The 22,500-nt window shown below is 36.8% G+C and overlaps 1 long non-coding RNA gene across 1 annotated transcript in view; it reads right to left on the bottom strand.

The window, feature by feature from the left end:
* Window positions 1-20,050: 20,050 nt before the first annotated feature.
* LOC149133461 (uncharacterized) overlaps window positions 20,051-22,500 on the bottom strand; it is a 58,594-nt gene continuing 56,144 nt past the window's right edge. The window contains exon 4 of the long non-coding RNA XR_016243284.1: window positions 20,051-21,874. This is a non-coding gene — a long non-coding RNA (uncharacterized LOC149133461). The remainder of the gene's footprint in view (window positions 21,875-22,500) is intronic.

Genomic DNA, 22,500 nt, shown 5'->3' with positions numbered 1-22,500 from the left:
AGTTTAATTTCAGATAATACGGGATATTCCTTGCAATAACAATCCTACAATAGCAACATCACTCAAAACAAAACAAAACAAAACATTATTTGAAGTAGGTCTCTTCTGGCAAACCCTCTGTGTCAGTCATACTTACCAGATTTGTATCTGTGCTGTGCTGTTGTCCTCTTTTAACGCATACCACCACGACTATGAATGAGAGAGTCTAATTTCTATATGAATATCTTATACCATGCTTTGGCTTCATTCCAGATGCACTTCCAGTTACCGTAGCATTTACACCAAAGTATTTTACATATTTCATAGTTATAGATCTACTTTTCTTATCAATTCTTTCATCAACCTGTTTTATAATTTCTATGAAACATTAAAAACATCGTTTCGTCATCCCCGTTTCTATCTTTACGCTGCTGCATTTCGAGTCACTTTAAAAACTTTCGCGTAGTCTCATGGTAGTTTCGTGGCTGGAAATTTTTATAAAATTTTTTATAGTATATAACTTCTTAAGAAAGGTTTTAAAATATTTTGTTGAAGTTGGGATTTGAAGCCTGAAAAGCTACATTTATGGACACGATATTCAAGATAATATTTGGGAAGTAAAAAATCCGCGAGATTGTTGAATCGTTGGCGCGTCTGACAAAATGCTTAGCGACATTTCGTTCTTCTTTACGTTCTGAGTTCAAATTCCGCCGAGGTCAATTTTGCCTTTCATCCTTTCGGTGTCGATAAAATAGGTTACAACTGGACACTGCGGTCGATGTAATTGTCTTGCCCCCTCCTTCGAAACTACTTGTGTCAAACTTTGAAACCAATATATGGGAAGCAAAATGAAGTTAAAGCATAATGACTGTCTTGAATCATATCATTTAGTATTATTTAGAGGTACGGGTTTTGTAAATCTTCTTGCTAATCATTTAACACAAGGTACGCTTTGAGATCCTCTCATTGCAGCAGGGTTATCTCTTTATATGTCCTCCTAATCAACAAACGAGCCATAACTAAGAAGGCAAATCCTTCGTTGTAGGTACTTCCATTGAGTTGATTAAAACTTGATTATTGAATCGTCTTGTAATCATGTCAATGGTGGCACAAATGCAGTACAAGTTTTAGTTTCCGGTATTTGAAATTTCGGGAACGTTGTTGTCTGGCAAGCGATTTGATCTGAGACTATGTTTTGAAACTAAAACAATTACAGAATTGAAGATGCATATCAACAATTCAAAAACACACAATGACTGTTAACTTCACTGAAACATTTATTATTGGCGTCAAAATTTGTGTCTCACCAACTGCGACACCAGATAATAAATAAATATTTAACTGAAGTTAACAGTTTGTGTTTGGATGGCTAATATGCATCTTCCACACAGTAATTGTTTAGGTATTACGAAAGTTAAATTAAAAGGCCAGTAAACAAACATATTTTGTCAGGAAAAAACAAAGTATATTATATACTCGAATCTCCAACATGCTGAAATATATTGCTCACAAGCATAATTCACTTTCTATGCCAGATTCAATGGAATTATTTATATAAATATCAACGCGCACAGACATTATTTGCTCTTTGTCTAGAATTCAATATAATGATTTACATAAATGTCATTTATTGTTAAAATATTTTCAGTTTGCCAGTTGTCGATGCATCTGGAATTATTCCTAAAGTCCCCTCTGTGTTGGCCCCTTGTGGGTAATAAAAAAAAGTGGAATTATCCCTAAAATAAGAGACTGCACTCTCCGGCGCTTGTAGGAATACTTCCTCACATACTAGCATATTCATTTTGTAAATTTTCAACTAATTCTTTACGCACAACCAGAGCAGTAATATCCTTGATTGAACTAATGCATTTTGTTCGATGTAACTTAACATTTCAAGTACATTTCCTCTATCGCAACTTTTGATTAAATTAATTTGGTGATCGATTACTGCTGTGACATTTTTTTAGTCTTTGTTCACAATATTTATTTTCAAATTATTTTTACTTCAATGTTTTGGTTTCTAGTTTTCCTAAATATATTTGAAATTTGATTTGAGTTTACAAAACTATTTAATATTCTTTTTACACTTTACAAATTTTTCATGCTCAATTAGAGCTGATCTGTACATGTTTGTTTGTACACAATTACAACACTTGCACACTGCATCATTACTCTTCCATATAATAACTCGGACTGACTTTCCTAATCATTTTTCTTATATTTCTTCCTTATTCGTTTTCCTTTTGTAACACTGTTTGTCATCATTAGTGTCCCGCTTTTTATTAACTTAAACTCTTAAGATTACTAAAAAGTTAAGATTACTAAAAAGATGCTAAGATTATTAAAAATATACTAAGGGACGCCCTTTTGCTATAGTAAAAGCAGCATCCCTTAGCATTATTTTTACCCGATTAAAACACAAGTATCAATTAAACACCAATAAATGGGGATTTTAAAATGTCAAGTAAGTAACATGAACCCCGCAAAATCCCTTTTCCCTATGTTCGACTCAATTATGGTGCAGATTAAAAATGATGGAATAAATCTATTATTCAAGGAGAAAAAAATACAAGAAGAAAAAGGTTTTTTCTTTTTCTTTGCAAGAATTAATCTGAAAAATAGACACAATGTCCGAAAATGGATATTACATGACAACTCTGTTGATAAGTTTTATAACACATCTTGAAGGGCCAGTTACTTTATAGCAAGACAGATACGTCCCTGAAAAAAGAAACAAAATCAAGAAATATTCGGGGAGCTACTTCTTGCAAACTTTTCTAATCAACAATTTTTAATCAACTTTTCTAATCAACATAACGAAAAATATAGAGGAGGGACAGGTTAATTAAGTCGAACCACAATTATTGATATGGAGGTTTGTTTTATCGACACTAGAAAGACGAAAACAAGTCGAAATCAGCAGGATTTGAACTCAAAATTTGAAGATCCGTAGCAAATGAAGTGGAGAGTTTTGCCCGACTCTTTTACATATCTGCCGTTCCACTGCTATGAACCTTTGTAAAATTATGCATTGGAAAAGGGCTGTGAGTGTTCTTCGTTTTTGGAAAGACACAGTCAGATGTTGCTGGCACCTTCATTGATTCTCTGAGCTCCAGATTTATGTAACTCCCATAGACTTTGCGAATGTAATTCCGGAATGTAACTCCTATAAACTCTGCGAAGAGGTTGATGAGTTATTAACTTAACAAAAAACGTAGCAGGATACATAAAAATCATGGAAGGGCTTCTTGAAAAATTTGGTAAGTTCAGTTACTGTGTAGTGTGAATAATCTTACGTTTCGGTCGCTCATCTTTCGTCTCTTAGTGAAGAAAAGAGAAAAAGTAATGATACCCTCTTGGCTGTGTCAAGTAAATGATGGCGTTAGAACTTAGCAAACTCTTCTAAGAACCCTTCTTGTTGCCTCGCGCATAATCCATTCTTTTCACCGGTTCTATGTGTTACCCTCCATAAGGCGGTGAGCTGGCAGAAACGTTAGCACGCCGGGCGAAATGCTTAACGTTATTTCGTCTGCCGTTACGTTCTGAGTTCAAATTCCGCCGAGGTCGACTTTTCCTTTCATCCTTTCGGGGATCGATAAATTAAGTACCAATTATGCACTGGGGTCGATGTAATCGACTTAATCCCTTTGTCTGTCCTTGTTTGTCCCCTCAATGTTTAGCCCCTTGTGGGCAATAAAGAAATAAGAAACGTTAGCACGCCGGGTGAAATGCTTAGCGGTATTTCGTCTGCCATTACGTTCTGAATTCAAATTCTGCCGAGGTCGGCTTTGCTCTTCATCCTTTCGGAGTCGATAAATTAAGTACCAGTTGCGTACTGAGGTCGATCTAATCGACTGCCCCCCCCCCACACACAATTTCAGGCCTTGTGCCTAGAGTAGAAATTATATATTACACTCCATGCACAATTACATAAATACACGTACACATATGTATATGTTTGTGTGAGTGTGTATCTATCAATGTCAATGGCAGAATCGTTAGCGTGCCGAGCAAAATGCTTAGCGGCATTTCATCCGTCTTCACGATCTGAGTTCAAATGCCGTCAAGGTCGACTTTGTCTTTCATCTTTTCAGACTCGATAAAATAAGTACCAGTTGAGTAATGAGGTCGATGAAATCGACTTACCCCTCCCCGAATTTGCTGGCCCTATGCCAAAATATGAAATCAATATGATATCCATTTAAAGCACTCTATCTATCTACCTATCTATCTATCTTTATATCTATCTACTTACCTACATACATACATACGTAGTACATACATATATGCATGCATACATACTTACACACATACCCACCTCTCTATGTATGTACGTTCTTCTCTTGGTCTTTTTAATTTTGAGTAACTTTTGACCAGCAACCTACACACACACACACACACACACACACACACACACACACACACACACACACACACATACATATACATACATATATATGTACATATGTATCTGTCTATCTATCTATCTATCTATCTATCTATCTATCTCTCCCTCTCTCTCTCTCTTTATATATATATATATATATATATATATTAATAAATTATAGGGTAGCAAAAAAATTTTAGAAATTTTATTTACCACCAGTGGTCTAGCGAGAGTAAAAAAACAGTCAATAGACTATGTATTATTCATTTAAAATGCAGAGATGCCTATAATAGGACATCTACTCGCTAGAAATAGCAGCAAAAGACTACATACCACAAAAATTAGGGATAATTTCGAAAGGGAATGAAAAATAAAAACAATAGATTGGTAAAAGAAATATATATATATATATATATATATATATATATATATATATATATATATAGATAGATAGATATACATTCATACATATATGCAAATGACAGTTAAGTAATATGCTTCGCACGTATTTGCGTTGATGTTTCAAGCGCCATGTCATCTCGCACTTTGTAGACTTTTGATCAAAGTCATTCCAGCCATGTTGTTTACCCCGCCTTTTCCCCCACCCCAGACTGTGTATGGGCGACTATACTTATATATTTATTCTATACCAAAGCAGTGAAATGGAAGAATTATTCTCAGACCATCGGATTGCATGCCTTGCTGTATTTCCAACGCCTTTCCACGCCCCGATTTCAGATGAAATTGAAGACAGCTTTGTCTTTCTACCTTTCGCGGTCAGTAAAGTGTTAGTCCAGTACTGAGATGGATTCGTTGTCTCCCTCACCTCTTCTTTCTTTCTTTCACTCTTTCTTTCTTTCTGTCCATCTTTCTTTCTTTCCATCTTCCTTCTTTCCTTCTTCTTTCTTTCCTTCCATCCATCCATCCATCCATCCATCCTTTCTTCCTTTCTTTCCGTCCGTCCATCTTTCTTTCTTTCTTTCTTTCTTTCTTTCTTTCTGTCAGTCCATCTTTCTTTCTTTCTGTCTGTCCATATTTCTTTCTTTCCGTCTGTCCATCTCTCTTTCTTGACAACCGGTGTCGGTGTATTTACGTCCCCTTAACGTAGCGGTTCAGCAAAACGTACTGATAGAATAAGAACCAGATTTAAAAAAAATAAAATTGAAAAGAAAAAGTGCAGGGGTCGACTCATTTGACAAAAAAAAAAAAAAAATTCTTCAAAGCGGTGCTCGTGCATGGCTGCAGTCTAATAGCTGTAACATGTAAAAGATAATAGATGACAGATAAAAGATTAATTAAAAAAATAAAGCTTTAAGTGGTAAAAAGATTTGAAGACAACGCGTATATATTTTCTTTGGCAAACTTTCAGCTCATGACGACAACAACAATAATAATAATAATAATAATAATAATAATAATAATAATAATAATAATAATAATAATAATAAGGAATAACAGAAGATAGCACCGGGCTGAATAACAACATGGATGTGCTACACCGGGCTCCCTATACAAAAACATATCTAATCCAATAACATCGATGGAATTAGCCAAAAGAACCGGTGGAAGATTTGAAGGAAGCGGTCTTTTAACGAAGATAATTTTTTTAAGAATATTTTTTATTCTTAAAAAATGAAATTTCACTGCAATACAAAGCACAGGACCTCCTATGCACGATGTCTCAATGAAACACGTGCGATCACACACGCAAAACCAACACCGGAAAGTTTACAAACTATATAAAAAAAAGAAATGGAACAAAATAGTAAGTACATATATTGAATAATTACGCATACACTTGAACGTGTACACAATGATATATACGTTTTGATACCCATAGAACTACACATGCATCTTAATGTTTACAGAACTACGTAAAAATCACAGGACACACTTACGGATACGAAAACACATATCACAAACGAAGCAAAACCAAAACTTTTTTTCTTTCTTCTTTGTTTATTTTCATTTTGTGAACAAATACAGACAGTGAACCATTCATAAGTTTAAAACGCCACACACACACAAAAATACACTATGCCTGGAGATAAATCTATCAACAAAAAAAATACAGATGAATACCGATCTGCTAGCCTTAAAAAACTACGCTACGAGCAATGTTTACATGCTGAGAACTCGGTGACGGTGTTGTCTCAAAAAACTGACCCTAAACAGACAAATCCGTCCCCGAATGTCAACGCCAAAGCTCGTCATGCCTCAATGATAACAAGGCAGATCACAAACCAGAGTGGTTATCGACCGAATCACAAAGGGCCACTCACTCGAAATAGATCTGCTAACCTTAAGAAGCTACGTCACGAAAGCTCGGAGACGGTGTTGTCTCAAAAAACTTACCCTAAACAGACAGATCCGTCCCCTAGCGTCAACGTCGAAGCTTGTTATGCCTCACTGGTAATAAAACAAAATATAAACCGCAATGGTCATAGACCGGATTATAAAGGACCACTTACTCGGATAATGAACCAGATCCGAGACGAGAAATCTGCTACTGGTTCAAATCTTCCCGACACACAGGAGCTGGAAGTACCCCACAACCGGAATATTCCAACAGATGGCCATCCATGCTCGTCATCAAATAACCAAAAGAAAAAGAATGAAAAATGGTCTAGGGAAGATAATAAAGAAGTTCTTAGAGCCTTCTACCGTGCCATATATTTCCCTACAGATAAATCTAATACTGTACAAACCTACTTAAACTGGAGACAGAAACACCTTGCAGTAAGACCCTACATAGACAGTAATAAACTTGCCAACGTCAGAAGAAACATTATAAAAAAAAAATTACTAACTGAAGTAGAGATTGACCAAATTAAGCAAGCAGTAAAGGATAAAAAGAATGAAACTGCAGCTAAAGAAGATACTACAGAGGAAATAATTATAAACCAGCCCAAGGCTGATGAAAATACAGTAATAATTGAAAGAGTTAAGGTAACTGATAGGCAAAATAAAATACTCTCTGAACCAACCATAAACACTAAGGCAGGTGAAAATCAAATAGATGAAGGAAGTCATACAGAAATCGACGCAACAGAACTACATGATCTAAAAAATCAAATCATGATTGAATGGCTGAAAATTAAAGAAACTAGTATGAATGAACGCGACACTCTCCCCAAAATTCGCAATTCTAACCAAAACCTGAAAATAATTGGTAAAATCCGCCTTGCACTTAAGGATATAATTTCAGCTAATGATGTTGATATTACAGATCTCAACCACCTGTACTATGCATCCGCAAGAATCTCAACGATTCTATGTGGTGAAAAGATTAGAAAAAGACAACACTCCCACAAAAAGCCTTCTTGGCAAGAACGCATTCAACACCAAATTAAGCTGCTTAGATCTGACATAGAATGTTTGAAAAACCTTAAATTTGACAAGAGTATCAAACCTACAAAGACCCAAAAACTAAAGAAAAAATATAACATGAAAACCATAGTTGACATTGATGCCACCATAGAAACCATCAAGCAAAAGGTATGTGCTAAAGCTGCCCGCATAGCAAGGTATGAAAAGCGTGTTAAATTCTTCCGAGATAATAACATGTTCAAAAATAACCCCAAAAATTTCTACAGGAAGATAGGGAAAACACCAGTAACAATAAAGTCTGTCCCATCAAAAGAAGAAGTGCAAGAATTTTGGAATAAAATCTGGGCAGAAGATAAAACACACAATGAAAAGGCCCCTTGGATTGATAGAATAGCTACAGACCTAGACTCCTTAGAGGAGCAAAAGTGGGAGGGGGTCAGGGTAGAAGATATAAGATCTGCTCTCAGGAGGTCAAGCAAATGGAAGTCTCCAGGAAAGGATAAAATTCCTAACTTCTGGTTGAATGCCTTCCCAGAAAGCCATGAACTGCTAACAAAACTTTACAACGATGTTTTGCAAAACCCTAGTTTGATGCCCTCTTGGCTAGTTAATGGTTTAACATTCCTGCTTCCAAAAAATGAGGAAACAAACGAACCAAAAAATTATCGCCCCATAACCTGCTTAACAACAATGTATAAGACGCTAACATCTGTCCTAACCGAGTACACCTATAGTTTTTTAATAGAAAGTAGCATATTCCCTAATGAGCAAAAGGGATGTAAACGTGGATCTTATGGTTGTAAAGATCAGCTACTCATCAATAAGATGATCTTAGAAGATTGTCACAAGCGACACAAAAACTTGTCAATAGCCTGGATAGACTATAAAAAGGCCTTTGATAGCCTACCACATAGCTGGATTAGGAAATGTCTGGAAATGTATAAAATAGCTCCTACTCTGCGAAACTTTTTATCTGTAAGTATGAGATCATGGAGAACCACACTGATGTTGAACAATGACAATGAATCTCTAAATGCTGGAGATGTAAGAATTTCATGTGGCATTTTCCAGGGTGACTCACTATCACCACTCCTCTTCTGTCTAGCCCTAATACCGCTCTCAAAATTGCTCAATGATGCACAGTATGGTTATAAAATATTTGATAAAAATATAAATCATCTCATTTACATGGATGATTTAAAGCTCTTTGCAAAAAATGACCAACAACTCAAAGGCCTACTAGCGATTGTTAAACAATTCAGTGATGACATCAGGATGCAATTTGGCCTTGATAAATGTGCAAAAGCTATCTTTATCAAAGGAAAAATGACAAATACATCTAATGTGAACCTTGACCAGCAAAATGTCATAAAAGAGTTAGAACCAGCGGAGAGCTACAAATACCTAGGGGTAATTGAAGGGGACAATATCAAGCACTCAGTGATGAGGGAAAGGATCAGAAGAGAATGTTATCGCAGGGTGAGAGCAATACTGAAGACAGAGCTGAACGCGAGAAACAGGATCGAAGCGATCAATGCTCTAGCCATACCAGTCGTGACTTACAGTTTCAACATCGTTAACTGGTCAATTACTGAAATATGTAATGTTGACAGAAAAATACGAAAACTGTTGACAATGCATAGAATGCACCACCCTAAGGCAGATATAGAACGTCTTTATCTGCCAAGAAAAGAGGGAGGTCGAGGACTACTACAGCTGGCATTATCAATGAAGGTAGCCACAATTGGCCTAGACACCTATATGAAAAACTCTGAGGACTGGATGCTAAAACTTGTCTTAAAATATGAAAGCAAGAAAGCATCTTACTCAGTAACAAAACAGGCAAAGGAATATCTAAGTGAATTCCAATTGCAACAAATTCAAGAATTAGACGAACTAGAAACACCTACAGAAAAAGCTAAGCGCTTGAAAACCCGTGCTAAAATTGCTGCCTTAGCTATTATGACTGAAAAATGGCATGGAAAACCTCTCAATGGCAAATACCCAAAGAGAGCGAATAATGCAGATATTGACAAAGCCCTTACCCACCAATGGTTAATGGCCTCTGGATTGAAATCAGAAACAGAGGGGTTTATCATAGCAGCCCAAGATCAATGCCTACCTACAAAGAACTACCAGGCCAACATATTAAAGAACGGCAGCTCCCCATTATGTCGTATATGCCAACAACAAAATGAGACCATCGATCATGTTGTCTCCATGTGCAGTCTGCTTGCGCCTACAGAGTATCTCAACAGGCATGATAGAGCTGCACAATATATTCACTGGGTAATATGCAAAAACCTGGACTTGCCCCATGATAAAAACTGGTGGGAACACAAACCACCCCCAGTACTTGAAAATGATCACATTGCACTCCTCTGGAACTTCACCATTCAAACTGACAGAAAGATAGACGCAAATAGGCCAGATATCATACTGAAAGACTTCAGACAAAAATCATGCCTCCTCATTGATATGACTGTCCCAATTGATATAAACGTATCTGTCAAGACCTACCAAAAACTGAGCAAATATAAAGATCTTGAAATAGAAATTAGCAAAATGTGGAATCTGAAGACGAAAACAATACCTATTGTCATAGGTGCCCTGGGAATGACAGCGAAACGGGCTGATTACTACCTAGCTCAGATACCAGGAAACCCCAAAATGGCTGAAGTCCAAAAGATAGTGCTCATGGGAACTGCCCATATCCTACGTAAAATACTGTCTATGTGATCTCAAATTTTAAAGCAAACATAATTTTCTTATGGTTTCTTAAACATTCACTTGAACAAAACTGTACAAATCCAAATATATGGTACCCTAGGCATAACACCTACATGAACTTCTAACTTGTTGTCTCTTGAGGTCTCTGGGTGAGACTTGGATCCAACTTGTACAAATGCAAAACAAAAGTCAAACATAAAATAATAATAATAATAATAATAATAATAATTATTAACTGAAGTTTCAACGAAAGTGGATGAGAGGAATTGCCTGATTTTATCCGGTTAGATTTGTGTGGACTTAAGTAGAAACAAAATAACTTCTTATGTAATTCTCCAGCAGATCAGAAGAAAACCAATCTGATTTAAAACTCACCCACTTGAAAATAAGATTTTCCTTTTTTAAAATTGGAGCCAAATATCTATCTATCTATCTATCTATCTATCTCTCTATCTATCTATCCATCTTTCTATCAGTTTGTATGTCTGTCTGTCACTCTCCGCCGTCCTCTGTCTGTCTATCTGTCTACCTATCCATCCCTCCACAATCTATCTATCTATGTATGTATGTATGTATGTATCTATCTATCTATCTATCTATCTATCTATCTATCTATCTATCTATTTATCTATCTATATATATATCTATCTATCTCAGTTTATCTCTGAATCTATCAGTTTATCCACCTTTGTATATCTAAATATGGCGCGAATATATATTCCTGCAGGAAGTATGCCAATGACTCTATATGCATAAAAGTGTGTATATGAATACATGTGTGTATGCTTGCGTGCGCATGAGTGTGCTTCTATATGTCTTCGCATGTAAGCACGTCTTTATGTCTTTATACTATCACTGTGAATATCATACAATCGGATGTAAGGTCGCGGTGAAATGATTCCTCAAACTCGATTTTTAGGATTATCCCAGGATATAGCTTTTTCTACAGCGAGTGCTTCAGATGATCATGTCGATACGGTACCAGTTACTAATGCAGCATTATGACCAAAGTCAATCCACTTGGCCCTCAAATAGCCGCGCTAACTTTAGGAATGCACCAAGGATAAATGCAATCATCCCTTACAAGCAGTGGTGGCATAGTAAAATTGAAGAGTATCCCTTTAGCTTGTAGAGCTGAGTTCAGCTCCTTATGCTAGAAAAGCCAGTGTTTAATCCAGTGAGACCCTACCCTTTTCAGAAACAACGTTGGCCGTTAGACATGCGGGTTTTCGATGTTTTATTTGTTTTGTCTTTCATCCCTGATCGAAAAGTTTTATTCAAGCCTCGATTACCCTGTCTTTTATTCAGGTGCAGTGTATCTAGGACTACAATACTTAATGTGATCTTTAAAAAAAAATTTGATGGCGTGGATAGAGGAAGATTTGATGTGATTTGAAGAAGATCATATAACTGCGACGAAGCTTGTGATTGAAAGAGGTTAACTATGGTTATAATATAAAATCAGATGTAATGCATATCACCATATCGATTCTGGGTGATTGGTTGAGGTCAGTGGAGCTAATAAACCACGTTGACCTATGATTTTGGAAAGTCAAGTAAATGAGATTATTTTTGTGACATTCACGTGAGGACAAATGCATCTTTATCCGTGCAGAAAACATGTTCTAAATTCAGAGTGTCTGTTTGCTTAACCCTTTGCCTACCCGAGACATTTTCCTAAGTTTTCCCTAAGCGCCCTTGCTTATTTTCGGGATTTTAGTTATCCCGTGTTTCTTACGTTCTGAGTAATACAAAGCTTTACTTTCATAAATCCTGAGTTACTCTATTGCTTGGTGGAGGCGCAAAGGCCCAGTGGTTAGGGCAGCGGACTCGCAGTCATAGGATCGCGGTTTCGATTCCCAGACCGGGCGTTGTGAGTGTTTATTGAGCGAAAACACCTAAAGCTCCACGAGGCTCCGGCAGGGGATGGTGACGAACCCTGCTGTACTCTTCCACCACAACTTTCTCTCATTCTTTCTTCCTGTTTCTGTTGTACCTGTATTTCAAAGGGCCAGCCTTGTCACACTGTGTCACGCTGAATATCTCCGAGAACTACGTTAAGGGTACACGTGTCTGTGGATTTCTCAGCCACTTGCACGTCAATTTCACGAGCAGGCTGTTCCGTTGATCGGATCGACTGGAACCCTCGACGTCGTAAGCGACGGAGTGCCAACAAGACTTTGTTGCTTGAAGCAAAATTGGGAATGTATATCATATACGATACCCGAATGTCAGGGAGACATGTCATGTGTGCCACATGCGATACACGGGATAGGTAAAGGTTTAAAAAAAAACAAAAAAAAACAAACAAAACAAAACAAATGCAACGTAGATAAATTTCAAAGAGAGAATCAGGATTTAATATACTATTTTTTTCTGCCTTTTAAACGGTAAATATTTAGTTTCATGTGAATGGAAAAATTTCAAAACAATTTTGTAAAAGACGTATATTTTCAGATCGAAACATACATTGAAATAAATTGTTGCTGAATAAGTTTCTTTCTTATTTTCGACTGAGGCATTCAAATAAACTGCTTCGATAAAGGTTTATTATTATTATTATTTTTAGATTTAAACATTCTGTCAGATGCCAAAGCAGGCTAGTCTTTATCTTTTAAGGAAAAAAAAAATCATCCTTTTCTCTGACAGCAATATAGTGTACCTGACCTTTATTCCAATAAGTGACGTATTAAATATGCAGAAATTCTAAAGTTTTATTAAAAGACTTGCAACTAACTTCCTGTTTGTAACTAGCTGTCAAAGACGCTTAAAGCAATGCACACACACACACACACACACACACACACACACACACACACACACACACACACACACACACACACACACACACACAAGCGCACACATCACACTCGATTTATACAATACTATCTATAATACAGTTATTTAGCTTTTACTAAAATCAAATAAAAATGATTGAATAATGCTAAATTTACGACAGCTATCAGAAGACGTCAGAAATAAATTACATTACATTTGCTTATTATGAAAAAAAAACTTATACATACATGTACACATGTATGTATATATGCATGTATGTAAGTACTATCTGAACTGCCCGGTAATACCCGGAAAATCGGGGTTTTTTTTCCAGTTCCGTTCCCTTACACTGTTTCATGTCCCATCCCGTTCCCTGTTCAGTTCCCGTTTTCGTTCCGCTCCCATTCCTATCCCCAATCCTATGTCAATATATAAATTTTAGAATAAGTTAGGTGTAATTAAGCTATTAAATATTTTATTAAGCTTTAATGGTAATAGTTAATTGCTAAAAATAGGTATTACACGCTACTAATTCGATTAGTGGGTGAATAAAGGTGCCACGCAGTGGGACTGAACCCGGAATCATGGAAGTGAAACAACTCTCTGTGGCTAATACTCTACAAGATAGGACGGAGTTGAAGTAAGCCGGGGCGAAAGTCAAAAATGGTTCAAAAGCTTTGAAATAAAACCTGAAACAGGTCTGATTTTCAAATGAAAGAAAGACAAATGAAATATGTACCAAATACGATACATAACCAGAATTGAAATGAGATCAATGCAAACCCTCCGGGTATAATTATGAAAAAATGAAATGAAAATGTCTGATAAATATCTCTGCACAAATACACTGTTACATAGTTAACAACTAATAACACCAACAACTTATTACTCGATGTTATATAGTTGTTATATGAGGGGGCATGGCCTAGTGGTTAGGGTTTGACATTCACGATCGCGAGATCGTGGTTTTAATTCCTGAGCAAAACACTTCATCTCAAGTTGATCTGCAGTCACTTCAACACTTGACGTGTGGTACACCGTGCACCTGTTCAGGCAACATCGATTTGATGAAATGAATGACCTAAAGTACACCCTAAGCATTTGATCACTATAAATAAATCATTTATGTAGGTTGTTCAGCAAGAGATTACAAAACCGTCTTTCTTGGACTACGAGAGATTACCACCATAACACAACCCACGCTCGCTTTATATATACACTCAAAATAACACAACTGAAATTACAAATACTCTACTCATGCCTTATACTCAACATGGAACTCTAAAACACATATATAAAACACAATGAACACCAAACAAAATAACACAAGCAACACAGCACATACTCTACCCAATCGCCGACCATTAATAAAACACTTAACCACAATCACACAGTATATTAAGCATAAATATTACAGTATAAAATAATACAGCTGGAATTACACATACTGTACACCACAGACAAAACATTAAAAGAACATCAGAAACAACAAACGAAACCTCGCAGCAAAACAAATCTCATGTAGTACACGAACATAATACTACATCCTCAAAAGACAATATTAAACACTTTTCAAGAGCACAGAGGTACACGTGGTAATGCAATAGTAACTCGCATAAAATTAAACAGTGGCTCACACGGTCTCTGAAATGCCCTGACGCAATACCAAGTAGTGGCTCGCATGGCTTCTGATCTTAAATAATAGGAAGTATTAGCATGTATGAGAGAGTGCTGAAAAGTTCATGGCTTTGGTTAAAAGAAAATTTATTCAACACATTCCCCCTTCAGATTTACACGCTTATTGCAGCGGTCCTTCAGCTTTTCCGAAACCCTGTAAAAGAACTCGGAAAGTTGGTATCCACCCAGGCCATTCGAGATACCCTTAAAGCCAAGAATGCTTCAACAAAACCGTGTACATGTTTTTTCTTGGTATAAAAGATGGGCTACAACATATTCTGCTCAAAACCACAGGTTTGCTTGTCAGTTGCTTGATCTTAACAGGTTGAGCATGTGCCTTGGTGGCTGACGATATATGGCTCTCTGATCACGAGCAAAAGTAGTGGGGGATCATTATAGCCTTATGTTTTGGAGTTAGAATAACTCACCTCTGGAAAGATGGGTGATTCTTTCATCATCCTTAAACAACCCTTATTAAGGGGGATGGGCTATGCAGTCTGAAGAAAAATTCTAACTGCCCCCACCACCACCTGTAAGGTCATGCTCCGTTTATCTTGATATGAGGTCACCATCTTGCGCGTATATGGTTGTGATATTTGTACCCCAGCTCCACTTTGATGGCAAGCGCTGCTCTCGTTGCCCTCTCACTCAATAATGATAATACTCATACTACTACTACTACTACTACTACTACTACTACTACTAATAATAATAATAATAATAATAACAACAAAAGCATTGGTTGTCCAGCAATGTTCGGGGGACAAACACAGACATAGAAACACACACACACACACACACATTTATATATTTATATATATACATATATACGACAAGCTTCTTTCAGTTTCCGTCTACCAAATCCACTCACAAGGCTTTGGTCGGCTCGAGGCTATAGCAGAAGACACTTGCCCAAGGTGCCACGCAGAGGGACTGAACCCGGGACCATGTGGTTGGTAAGCAAGCTACTTACCACGCAGCCACTCCTAATAATAATAATGATAGTAATAATAATAATAATAATAATAATAATAATAATAATAATAATAATAAAAAAAAATTCAGTTTACTTTAGGCACAAGGCCCGAAATTTAGCGGGAGGGGACTAGTCAATTACATCGATCCCAGTGTTTCCCTAGTACTTAATTTATCGACTCCGAAAGAATGAAAGGAAAAATCGACCTCAGCAGAATTTGATCTCAGAACGTATAGACGGGCAAAATACCTCTAAGGACTTTGTCCAGCGGGCCAAAAACTCTGTTAGCTCGCCGCCTTAATAAGGAAAATAATAATAAAGGAAATGGAGAAACTACATAAATATATAAAGATCTGAAACAGAGAGAGAGTCTAAATTCGAATAAATGATGTGAGAAACTATAATAGATAACTTTAATGTGGTGATTAAAAACTATCTTCTTTGTAATAATAGGTACTTTGGGAATTATAAACGTTTTGCAAACAGATATATAAAAAAAAAAAAAATACATACACAAGGCAGAGAATAAAAATAGAAATAACACTACGAGACATTACACACTTATTAAATGATATATAAAAAAGACGGAATGGTAATTGCTGGAACGCGTTTTCTGATAAAAGTAATTTTCGTGAAGCTGTCATTTCGGTCGAACTTTGTAGATAGGTAGATTGGACCAGTGTTGAACAATAAAGGGATGCTCATGGTTGATCAAGTACTAAACAACAACAACAAGCAGAAGATGTTATTGTTGCTGCTGTTACCACCACCATCACCCATGATAATGAGAACCCAGGTTCGAAATTTCCCCAAGACACCTGATGAAAGCTGGAGGGTAAAACAACCGAAACGTTGTGTTAATAACAAACGAGATGAGGACAAATATCCGTCAAAAGTAAATAATGTAAATAATGAAGTATTGTTGTAGTTAATGCGTGAAGGCACCTGGCTAAGTGGTTAGAGTATTCGGGTCCAAATCGTAAGGTCATGGGTTCGATCCCCGGCGGCGCGTTGTATCCTTGAGCAAGAAACCTTATTTCACTCAGCTTGCAAAATTGAGTGATACATTTATTTCAACTGGCCAACATTCTGCGTCACGCTTAATCTCCCTGAAAACTACGTTAAGGGTACATGTGTCTGTGGAGTGCTCAGCCACTTGCATGTTAATTCCACGAGCAGGCTGTTCCGTTGATCGGATCAACTGGAACCCGTGTCTTCGTAACCGACAGAGTGCCAGGTTCTAGTTAATGCGTGGTAGAATTGTACAATGTCGAATTGTTGGTTGCTGATAATAACGAAATGTTGAACGACAGATGAGGTTTTATTCCGTACAAGAAAGGTGGTTGCTTTTTTTCGTACTGACGAAATTTTTTTCTCCAAACTTTTGCCTACTCTACGGACTTTAGCTTTTGCAAAATTAAATAACCTGTATTTAATCTTCAATTGCCTTGTGAGGTCTGCAGAATGTAGGCTTTCAAGTCTATCATATGTATCTAAATCTGATATACGTAGAATGCATCATTAGTTCGATATATATAGAAGCCAAAACTTCTATGTATATCGAATGAACGGAGTAATGTTTTTATTCTACGTATTTGGCATGTTGCTGCAGAGAAGTCTTTTATATGTGTATGTGATTGTCTAATACCAGTTTTCTGTTTTGTCTGTAAATCCGACTATGTTCTTGGAGTCTTTGAAATGCTTGATGTTGTGCTTCAAAAGTCTGTTAGAATTCTTCAAAGACTTAATTTTAAAAAAGATATGAAAATATGTGAGCTAAAAAAAAAAAAAAATTATGCGTAAATGACTTTATAACGACGTATGCTTTATTTTACAGATTTGAGTGGTGCGCATGCGTGTTTTGTTGTTTGTATTCGTATTTAATTGTACATCCGTTCACAGGCATGCACACAGTATGATTAAAAATGTGTATATAAGTCACTATAAAAATGACTGTTCTCCGAATTTAGCTTTTCTATGAGTGTGCTTTTATATATGCCGACACTTATATATCAATGCATGTATAACTATGTAGATATATACTATTTAGTGTGTGAATATTTGCAGACGTAATTCTAAGTAGTAGTTTATGTATGTATGTGTGTGTATACACACACACACACACAAACACACATATACATGTAGATGTATCTACCTGTACTTATGCGGAAAACCCTTTACAATAGTTGTTCCATAAAGACGGTAACATATAAACCAGTTTATATAAAAAGAAAAATCTCAACTCGCATTGCAGACATATAATACTATATGTCCATGAGTATATGCAAAGGTCAGTTTTTTTATAGAGCTTTCTATACACTTATACATACATACATACATACATACATATATATATATGCATATATATATATATATATATATATATATATATATATACATACATAATACATATATGTATCTATATGTGTATGTGTATGTGCCGGTGTGGACAGCCATGCACATGTAAATTATGGTAGTTTATGCATGTATGCTTGAATACCTGTGGCTAACATGTGTCTATGCAGAGATTGTTTGCTATTTCTATGCATGTGTAAGCATGAATTAGATTCGTCAGAAGGTAACAAAAACAAAAAACAGAATAAAGAAGAAAATCTAGAAAGGAAACACTACTAAGGTAACAATAAAATATATGGAAATGCATGATAATGCATGATTTTCTAACTATGCCTTCAAAGAAATATTGGCAGATTAAAGAAGTCAAACACAATGAGGAAATGATAAAGAAATTTGGCAACGTAAAAAAAAAAAAAAATGTTTTAAATAGACCTGTTTGTGTTTAGAAACAGTTGAACATGGTGCTGCAGAGTGGCAGACGACAACAGACAATAATGGCTGCTCCATAACATAACGTAAAAGAATTCTTGAATTGATTTTAATAGGTAGTTAAATGCATGAATAAAAAGGTAAGGAAAATAGGACAAAAAAAGGAAGAGAAATTCGTTGGAAATTCAGACTGAAATAAAAGTAAAAATCGCAGAAGTATGACAATTTATTATTCACAAAATAAATAAATATACGGTGACACAAAATCAAAAGCAGAAAAGAAAGCACACACAATATATATATATATATATATATATATATATATATATATATATATATATATATATATATATATATATAGAGAGAGAGAGAGAGAGAGAGAGAGATAGATAGATAGATAGAAAGATAGATATGCATTTAGGCTGTGACTGATAAACGGATAATATTTAGCGTCCATGATGTTTGAATGGACATTCTCTGTAATGCCTGAAGGAGAGCTGGGCATTATGCTATATAAATGCGTTGTTATAACAATAAATTCCAAGCAGGAATATAAACATTGTGATTATTACCGCCACCACCACTACCACCACCACCACCATCATCATCATTACCATCTGCACGAGCCTTGTTGTTGTCGTCTTTGTTGGTTACTATCATCGTCTTTGGCACTGTTGCCCTCATCATCATCATCATCTTCGTAGTTTGAAATCCCCCACCCTTTACTTCGAGTGTCCCTTATCCTCTGCATTGAGCAGAGGCATTAGCGTCAAAAACATCAAATAACTTCGGTATGGACATTGGCAACAATAGTCACAGTCTTCGCTGCTCTGTTAACACAATCGACGCAAACCACAACGGAACAGAAGAACGACGACGACGACGGAAACAAGAAAAAAAAAAAAAAAAAAACATCAGGCGCAGGAGTGGCTGTGTGGTAAGTAGCTTACTTGCCAGCCACATGGTTCCGGGTTCAGTCCCACTGCGTGGCATCTTGGGCAAGTGTCTTCTACTATAGCCTCGGGCCGATCAAAGCCTTGTGAGTGGATTTGGTAGACGGAAACTGAAAGAAGCCCGTCGTATATATGTATATGTAATATGTTTGTGTGTGTGTGTGTTTGTGTGTGTGTGTTTGTCCTCCTAGCATTGCTTGACAACCGATGCTGGTGTGTTTACGTCCCTGTAACGTAGCGGTTCGACAAAAAGGGACCGATAGAATAAGTTCCAGGCTTACAAAGAATAAGTCCCGGGGTCGATTTGCTCGACTAAAGGCGGTGCTCCAGCATAGCCGCAGTCAAATGACTGAAACAAGTAAAAAAAAAAAAAAACCCAACAGGAACAACAACAACTACAAGTGAAGCAACAACAACAACAACAACAACAACAACAACAACAACGACGACGACGATGACGATGACAGCAATAATAACTACAGCAACAACAACATATTGCAACTATAAAGTTGTGATCTGGCTGAATCGTTAGCACGCCGGGCAAAATGCTAAACAGCATTTCGTCCGTCTGTACGTTCTGAGTTCAAATTTCACCGAGGTCGACTTTGTCTTTCATTCATCCTTTCAGCGTCGATAAACTAAGTACCGGTCTGACAGCAAATCTTGCCGAGATCAACTTTTCCTCTTCTTGGAGTCGATAGAATTAAAGTATTCGTCAGAATATTGGGGTCGAGGGTAGTGATTCAACCAATTCCTTGGAAACTGCTGTAAATCTATTCCTAAATTACCAATTCTTTGAGCAGTTCTTTCTTTTACCGACGTCGTAGGAATAAAAAGCACAGTTAACTTCAGCGTGATTTGAGCTCAGAATGTTAAAGGATCTGAATAAATATCCTTTTCTACTCTAGGTGTAAGGCCCAAGATTTTTGGAGAGTGGGGGGGGGGGCAGTCGATTAGATCGAACCAGTACGCAACTGGTATTCAATTTATCGATCCGCGAAAGGATGAAAGGCGAAGTCGACCTTGGCGGGATTTGAACTCAGAATGTAAAGACAGATGAAATACCACTAAGCATTTCACCCGACGTGTTAACGATTCTTATATCTTTATTGCCCACAAGGGGTTAAACATAGAGGGAACAAACAAGGACAGACAAAGGGATTAAGTCGATTACATCAACGCCAGTGCGCAACTGGTACTTGATTTATCGACCCCGAAAGGATGAAAGGCAAAGTCGACCTTGGCAGAATTTGAACTCAGAACGTAACGGCAGACGAAATACCGCTAAGCATTTCGCCCGGCGCGCCAACGATTCTGCCAGGTCGCCGCCTTAGAATCGGAATAAACACTGCAAGACATTTTTTATCCGATGCTCTAACACAGGGGTTTTCAAACTGTGGTCCGCGGACCACAGGGGGTCCACAAGGACAAGACAGGGGGTCCGTAGACAGCAAATGCTTTTTATGGGCAATTTGATCTTATATATGTTTTTTAATCGAAATCTTTAATTGACGATAAATCTATTTGTTAAATACTGTTAAATAAATAAATGTAAAAATATATGTTATTTTAAGCAAATATTTATGTATAAATTTCATAAGCGTTTATAAGGGTCCGCAAGTCAAAAAGTTTGAAAACCCCTGCTCTAACATGTCTACCAATCGACAGCATTCGTTTTCCTGATATTGAAACGATTCTGACAGCTCGCCGCTTTAATAATGATAATAATCCTTTGTTATAAGCACATGACCTGAAATGTTGTGGGGTGGGGACTCGTCGAATACATCGACCTTAGTATGCAACTTAAAAAAGTCCTAACGAATCTGGAATAGAACCAGCCTCTCATGTCCCGCACGGGCACTAAGCCAGCCATTTTGAGTAATGAGTTAAGTCAATCAACCATTTGACATTCAAGTTACTGCCAGTTGTAATGCTTATTAATTCACAGGGGCATGCGTGACTGTATGGTAAGAAGTTGGGTTCCCAACCTCATGGATTAGTCACACTGCGCCAGTTGTTCTCGGATCTCTTACTACCGATTTACTCCGCAAAATAGGGATAATGGCGATCCGTCGGAGAAATGCAGTGGCTGCTGCCGCGAGTGTCACTGGCCAGTCTCTGCGGCAATGTCAACGCAGTCATTACCGTGGGGCGTGGCTGAGCACACCATTTGTTCTGGGATATGTGTCCTATCCCTCATTCTGCCTCCATCTTCCGCTGCTTTCTCTTCCCTTTTTTCTTTTTCTTTTCTTTTCTCTTCTTATCTGTTTTTTTTTGTATCTAAATGTTCAAATAAAATAAAGTGTTGCATTAAAAAAGAAAAAAGAAAAAGTGTGATTGATAAAAAAAAAGATAAGAAATTAATGATTTGGGCATTGAAGTTGGTATGCTTCAGAATCGTTAGCACACGGGCAAAATGCTTACCAACATTTTGTCTGTCTTTACGTTCTGAGTTCAAATTCCACTGAAGTCGACTTTGTGTTTTTTTATTTTCGGGGATGGATAAAATAAGTACCAGTCAAATACTGGGCTGATGTAATCGACTTACACCCATCTATCAAAAACTGCTGGCGCAGTGCCAAAACGTGAAACCGTTATTTACGACACTGAAGCCAAATCGAACACAAATTCTCTTTAATTTATTTATTTATTTCAAATTTCGAATTAATGAAGCAATTTATTATTCAAAAAAAAGAAATAAAATGAAAGAAAGAAATAATAAAAAAAAAACAGAATTGACAGTTAAGGAAAGAGAAATAATGAAATTCTGCCTGTGAAAGAATGCATTTGACTTAACCCTACCAAACACAAGTATTTATAAAACGTTCGAGATCTTACCGTCAAATAGATTTTAATCAGAGGTGTTCAAGTGTATGTGTGCGTGTGTGTGTTTGTGTGCGCGCAGG

The sequence above is a fragment of the Octopus bimaculoides genome, chromosome 10 (assembly GCF_046866305.1).
Source record: "Octopus bimaculoides isolate indiv1 chromosome 10, ASM4686630v1, whole genome shotgun sequence".
In the NCBI taxonomy this organism is placed as follows: domain Eukaryota; kingdom Metazoa; phylum Mollusca; class Cephalopoda; order Octopoda; family Octopodidae; genus Octopus; species Octopus bimaculoides.
Note: the sequence above shows the minus strand (reverse complement) of the source record. Positions and strands in the feature narration are given on the sequence as shown.